The sequence below is a fragment of the Cupressus sempervirens genome, chromosome 8, assembly GCF_028749045.1.
Source record: "Cupressus sempervirens isolate cs-2001-9-10 chromosome 8, ASM2874904v1, whole genome shotgun sequence".
NCBI classification, from domain to species: Eukaryota; Viridiplantae; Streptophyta; class Pinopsida; order Cupressales; family Cupressaceae; genus Cupressus; species Cupressus sempervirens.
In genome coordinates this window covers 609,869,214-609,876,592 of record NC_143125.1, presented here as the reverse complement: position 1 = coordinate 609,876,592, position 7,379 = coordinate 609,869,214, and the positions used below count along the sequence as shown (strand labels likewise).

The 7,379-nt window shown below is 36.7% G+C and overlaps 1 pseudogene; it reads right to left on the bottom strand.

The window, feature by feature from the left end:
* Positions 1–4,322: 4,322 nt before the first annotated feature.
* Positions 4,323–5,938, bottom strand: LOC149543903 (serine/threonine-protein kinase PEPKR2-like; annotated as a pseudogene).
* Between the last annotated feature and the right edge of the window lie 1,441 nt (positions 5,939–7,379).

Below are 7,379 nucleotides of genomic sequence, written 5' to 3'. Positions count from 1 at the left end.
ACAGAGCTGTTTATTATGGATAGGTTGAATGAGCTGAGGGATACAGTGTAAAAAATCCTCCTGGTCCAAATTGGAAAGCATTGGGTCCTCAGAGAGAAGGCTAGAGAAAAAGGAAACAACTTCTTCCGAGATGGCAGATTCTTCAGTTAACAGCTCCTGCCCCTTTCTGATACCATAGATCCTGTTACTAGCACGGTGCTTGAGGGTGGTTAGGTGAAAAAACTTAGTGTTCCGATCTCCTTCCTTTAGCCAGGTGATCCTCAATCTTTGCCTCCAAAATTTTTCTTCCTTATTAATAATGTTATGAATTTCAGATAGGGTCTTGAGCTCCAAAACCCTGTTGGTCTCAGTGTAACCTTCCTTCTGAATGCAATCTTGGATAATAGTTAGATTATCAAATAACTCTTTCTTTTCATGGAAGATATGACCAAAATCAGACTTGTTCCAAATTTTAATCATCCTCTTCACATTGCTAAGTTTTCTGGTGACTCTGAACATGGTTGAGCCCTCCACCTCTATCCCCCACCATTTCTTGATATTATCCAGGAGGTTAGGGTGAGAGGTCCACATTTTATCAAACTTGAAAGGATGGTATCTCCTGTGTACCAGAGGGGAAACTAAAAGAGAAATGGAAGAGTGGTCCGAACCAATTCTGGGAAGCAGAGATAGTCTGCAGCTGAAGGATTGAAGCCAGCCCAAAGATATAAGAGCTCTATCCAGCCTAATCTGAATACAATCATGGCCTTTTCTCTTGTTTGACCAAGTAAAGGATCCGCCCTTAAGCTCTACATCCATAAGGGCCAGATTATTTATGAAGTTAGAAAGATCCTGTTTACTTTCCCAATTCGGGAGCATACCTCCCTTTTTCTCTTTATCTTCTAGCGGTGTGTTAAAGTCTCCCATGATTATACCTTTCTTAATGTCACAATCTTGCACCATATTACCAACTTTGGTCCAAAAGTTTTTTCTATCTCTCTTATTATTGGGGGTGTAAATATTCACTAAAAACCAGGAATCATTGGTGTGCAAATGTTGAACTCTGCAGAAAAGAATGTTATCTTCATCATACTCAGCTACTATATTGAAATACTTATCATTGAAAAGTAACAGCAGTCCTCCAGATGCTCCTTCAGAGTTAGAGGCTATGCCCTTCATGCTATTGTTGAACTTAATATTTTCCATCCTTTCCTTCTTCATTTTAGTTTCCTAGATTAGAAACACATCAGGCCTTTGGTCCCTTATCATATTTCTAATAACTTCTTGCTTGTGGATTCCATTGAGTCCACGAATATTCCAAGATAAGATCTTCATGATTTAACTACTGAACATGCTTCCTGGATGGTGCGTTGCGTACCATCCTTAATGTTTCTTCTGGCTTCCTCTTTCCTGATTTCATTCTTGTTTTTCCTTCCCACTAGGTTAGATTTGTGGCCGAGATCAGCCTTGGCCATGCTTCTAGTAGAAGGGGGAGATACCGAAGAAGGGTCCCTGCTATTCTTCTTCTTTCTACTCCTGACTTCTGTCCAGGGATTCTCTTCTCCCTCTAGTCCTTTGTCCATCCAAGCATCAATTCTCACCAAATCTTCCATTGTCGATGCAGATAGCCTCTCTATGATTCTGTTTACTGTTGAAGGGGGGGGACAACACACCGGGTTAGGGTCCTGGGACATGGGTTCCCCCTCCTTTAGTTCTTCCATGGAGTTCGGGACAAAGGATAGTTTCAAGTCATCCTCTTGAGAATCCAGAGGGGGAAGAGTCATATTTTCACCTGTCTCCTCAGGTTTCTTCTCGGATTCCTTCGCAATGGGGAGAGGTGTTGAATCGTCTTTCACTCCTTTCTCTTCTCCCCCTCCTATGTTTCCAGTCGCCCGAGGAGGCCCTGATTCCTCTTGGGGCGCATTAGGTGCAGTATTTGTTTTTCCTTCTGCCTCTCCATTTGCCTTGACTTGCGATGCTTTTTTCCTCCATTCTTTTTTGGGATCTAGAGAATCTTTTATCCCCCCTTGTGGACGAGCCTTTCCCACCGTACTCTTCCCTTTGAAAAGAGGGCATGATCCAGCCTTGTGGCCAGCCTTCTTACAATGGAAACAAGCAAAAGACACACTTTCATAGTCAATCTTTTGAGATCTGTTTCCCAGACGAGATTGTAGTTCTAAAACTTGAGGCATGTCTTGGCCTTCGATGACTCCTACACAGATTCTTGCATAGTTCAATCTTTTCTTAGCTGTTGTGACAGGGTCAATGGAGAGGAGCTCTCCAAAGGTCCTGGCTATGCCATCAAAGACATCCTCATGCCAATATTCCAAAGGAAGTTCCGGAAGTCTTAACCAAACTGGAACATGAGATTGGAAATCATTGTTCAAATCCAAGTTGGAAGTCCATTTTTGCAATATTAGGTTGGATCTGCCCAAAGACCAGTTCCCAGCACATAGTATATGAGAAAAATCTTCCGAGCAAGAGAACTCGAAAGACATGAAGCCTTTGGCCATAGCAGTCACTTCTGCATGCCCTTTAAGGTCCCATTTTCTCCTGGTAAATGTCCTCACTACATCAATATTAGGTCTTGGCCCTACAAATTTTCCTACCAGAGTGTTCGCCATGCTTAGGATATTGTGGTCAATAATTTCCCTAGGGATTTCTAGAGAAAAAATACCTTTCTCCTTATCAGATTTGTCAATGACTTTTGGGAAAGACGATTTACCTGATGGTTTTATCCCGAATAGATTCGACCAGCGTCCCCATGCCCCAGACGGCCCACTGCCCACATGGGGGGGAGGGGGAATCTTCTCACCTGGATGGGGCAACATAACCCGTGGGTCCCCATCCTTTGAGGCATCCTCATCTTTCCCCTCTGTTTCCTGCCCTGCGCTTGCTGCATGCCCTCCTGCAGACGTGCTCTCCTGTCTCCCGCGTTTCTCCAGATTCGAAACAACATGATTCGAATTGTAGTTCCCGCCCGCTCCATCCCTCTCTCTCACCATGCCCATCCCTCTCTAATCTTATTAGATTTTTTATATTTTATGTATAGTTAAAATTGAAGCAAAAGTGAAGTAAAATTGTCTACTTTTCATGAAAGTAGATAACTCCACCATGATGTATCCCATTCTACCTCTTTGAATTGGGTATGAAGTGTAGCTCTATTCTTGACTATGTAATTCTAACACTAAAGTTGAAAAATAAAAAACTCAAGTACTTCTACAACCGTTTTAACTAAAAGTGATCTCTAATTAGAAATGCATCATCTAGTAAATCTAGGAATTGAATAAAAACATTTCAAATTTTGATATTATATAGGTAAAATGTATTGCAACAATCTTGCATGTTTCTAGGAATGCATTCTAAATATTACAATTGTTTTCAATATTTTGCCTAAACTTGTAAAGTTCGCTTTTTGAGGTATCATTAAAAAGGATATAGATTTGCAATGAAGTGTTTATGAATAATTTGAAATTCAAATATCAATAATCAATAAAATTAATGTTAATTTATACATTGATATTTAATCTTTCATCTAATTTTGTTAATTGTTCTATTAGAATAATACTAAAGAAAATATGAATTTTGCAATAAGTTAGTTATTAATATTGTGATACTTATTAAAATTTAAACATCAAAAAAATATTTACATTAAGAAAATTGAATAAATTTATATTTTAAAATTTAGAATTTGTATTTTTACATAAATGATTCCCACTCTTTTTTCACCAATCATAATATTATGTTGTCTAAATACAATACTTACAATTTTATCTCTATAATTTCCCTTCTACACTACATTCAAACATTTATATAAATAAATAATATCTCCCCTATTATAATCAATAGATATTTATAACAGCACTTGGTTCAAGACTTTATACTGTAGTATCATTATTTGTCATACTGTAAACTGTCAATTTTATGGTCCTACATTTATTGGAAGATTTCCATGATTCAGTTAGAGAAATAAAATTACCAACCTTTGTTTTAAATTATTTCATTTCTTGTACATAGTTATTTATCATTATATCAATTGAATTTAAATTATTTATTTTAAACATTATGTTTAATCTTTATTTCATGTGTTCTACATAGACTTTTATTTTTCTGTAAGCATCCCTTGACAATCCTTTACCATTCTTGTATCATTCTTCATAAAAAAAAATATATACAATTCTTCCATTTACAATTTGAATGTTGTAGATACATATACAATATAAAAAAACCACCACCTTAGGGTGCAGTAAAAGCTTCTGGTGAGACCAAATTTATTCCACAAAAACATAAAAGGACTCAAATATCAGCTATGGAATATGCTGAGTCTAATCAGTACAATTCAACATTCAACATGTTGTACAAAGAGGCAAACTTGAATAAATAGAGCTCTGTCCAAGGCAAGGATAGGCATCCATGTTGAATCTGTTCTTTTTATGTTTGGATATTTTCATCTGTGAAATTGTAGCACATAGAACATCCACAAGATCCATATTTGTTTCTTGTTCTCTATTGTCTTTCTCTGAAAGAGATAAAAGAGCATGATGAACTGCATCAACAAGTGAGGAGCGTAAATTCTTGCATATACACTTCTCTTCTGTCTCTTTCTTTCTCTCTGCCTTGTATGGAAACAAAAAATTTGACTCCTTAAAGAGCTCCATATCTGATTTTATATGATACAAGATCCAAGGATGGACTATAAAACAAAGAGAAAAGTGCATAAGAAAAACCTCAGAATGACTGTATAAATTTATACCAAAAATGTGAAGCTAGAAAATATACATACTCAAGGCTTCCTCTAGAGAAATCCTCTTCTCAACATCCCTTGAAAGCATCCTAGAAAGCAAATCCTTGGCAGGCTCAGAAATAGATTTCCACTTATCAGTAAAGAAATTTAATTGCACATTTTTCACTACCTCAACGATGCTATCTATAGAATCCCCACAAAATGGTAAGGTACCAATCAAGAGCCCATGGAGGATGACACCAGTAGCCCATACATCCACCTTTTCTGTATATTTCCCTGCCAAAACTTTAGGGGCTACATATGCGGGACTGCCAGCCAAACCTGATAAATTTTGACCTACACTCAATACAAACAAGAGTTTTAATTTATAACAATCTTGATATTTAGAATTAATTTAAAGAATTTGGATCTCATAAAACAAATAGAACTCTATTGATATAAATATTGACAATAGTCTTTTAACTAGAAAAAAGAAAAGAACTCTACTAATTTGAAAGTGTGAATGGCATACCATTTGCCACATGCACCGACATGCCAAAATCACATAACTTCATCTGTCCATCACTGGATAAAAGAATATTTTGGGGCTTGATGTCCCTGTGAACAACTCCCATTTCATGGCAGTGTTGAATTACATCAAGCAGTTGTCTGATCAATTTTGTTGCTTCCCTCTCTGAATAACATCTCTTTTTCACAGAATCAGCAAGGCCTCCCCCAGAGCAAATCTCCATTACAAGATGCAAAGAATCTGCATCTTCATACACAGAATGAAGTGTTATAATGTTGGGATGACCCGAGAGGTGTTGCATAATCTCCACTTCTTTTGTATACATTTTGTGGAGAATCTTTGGGCACAGTCTTGCATGCCATCATTTCTTGTGTGACTCTGTTCTTGCACAGCTTTACAACTCCGTATTTGCCTCTGCCCAAAATTGGACCAATGTAATAATCAGATTTAATTTTATGATCCCTAATGATTTGAGTGGTTTCCTCTATGCAACCACATTTTCTCTTTATGCCTCTTGGAGTTGTATCCTTCAAGCAGATACCTCTTCTTGGAGTAGAAACAGTAACAACAGGTGGTTGGTGATATTGTGGAGACTTCAAATGTTTAAGTGAGAAAAGGGAGGCAGAGGATGAGGTTGATGCACCATCATCACATGAGCAAATCACATGGTCTGATTCAATGTTCGTTCTCCTCTTCTTTACAGGAGTCATCTTTGCTTGGACCTTGGATTGCCTGCCAGAAATCACAAAAATGATGATGAATTTCAATTTGTAAAAGAAAGTTGATCCAATTATTTTGGATGTTACAAACACAGCCTAATTCATCTGTATCAATAAATTTAAGAGTAACGAAAACCTGCTAAAACAATCCAACAATGTATACACAATCGTATCTAAATCATTCTATCTCAAATGATAGTGCAGTAATCACAACCTCCTGTGGATACCATTAGAATGCGTCAATGGTTAAGGAAACTAGTCCCCTTCAAATATCATAGCCTTAATTTTAGTCTTATTGAATGTTAGAAACACATAGACCAAATTGTTTGTAACAATATATTCAGAAATTGTGACAACCAGCTAAACACGGGATAATTTGAAAAAACTCTAAAAATAATTATACAATACTCTATATACCATTCCTCTCAGAACACTTGCATGTCATTACTCTAAAAACACATATAATGCATTAATCCAATCCTAGTATAATGCCAATTAGAATGCTGCGATGGCCCCAAAACAAATTACCCTTCAAAGTGTTAAATATATTTCTAACCCTCATCAACACTTCTCTTTGATCATATTATCAAATCACATTATCAAGAATCCAGAAAAAAGAGTGAAAAAAGCAAACCCATTCCAGCAACAAATGATGAACAACAGAAGAACGAATCAAATCAGCAACGAAAGACTGATCTTCATAAGTTAGTCTGCACCATACTTTCTAAAAAAATGAAATATAAATCAAAAAAATGTATTTCAGATTGGGAAAGATCTGAACAACAACAACAACAAAGGGGCTATAGCTCGTGTGACAGAGCATCGATGTCGAGCATAAGTGTCTAGGAGATAGAGAATCGATGGGCCTGAATGATGTCATTTTCTTTCAAAGCAATGTGACCCCTTGTCCAAATCACTCACCAATCCCTCGACCGGCGAACTGACGGACTTTGCATCAGCTTGATTTCCTCGACGAGAGCAGAACTTTTCGGCGGTACCTTCCCCAATTCAGAGGGCTCCTTTTGAAAGTTTTTCTTCAGCCGAGATCACATCAGGTGCTTAGTGGCCTCGGCCAGGTGCTCTCAATATGGTGTCTGAAATATGGTGTAACACAATTTGTTGTCTGAACTAACAATAAACAGTTGATCTCAATTTCAAAATTCCATTTCATTCTTTTATGTGGAAGAATATTTTTCTATAATAAATAATTGATTTTAATTTATAGGCTTTTTTAGTTAACCTTTTTGTGTGCCTATGAAATTATTGCTCATTTGTAATTGTAGTAAAAGTATTTTTGACTAGTTTTTAAACTATTATAGATTATATAATTTATAAATTTAGATTATATACCTCATTCAATTTTGTTTGTTTTTTCGGGCGACACAATTATAAAATGATTAAGTGTTCAACATATTTGTCATGTTTGTAGAGT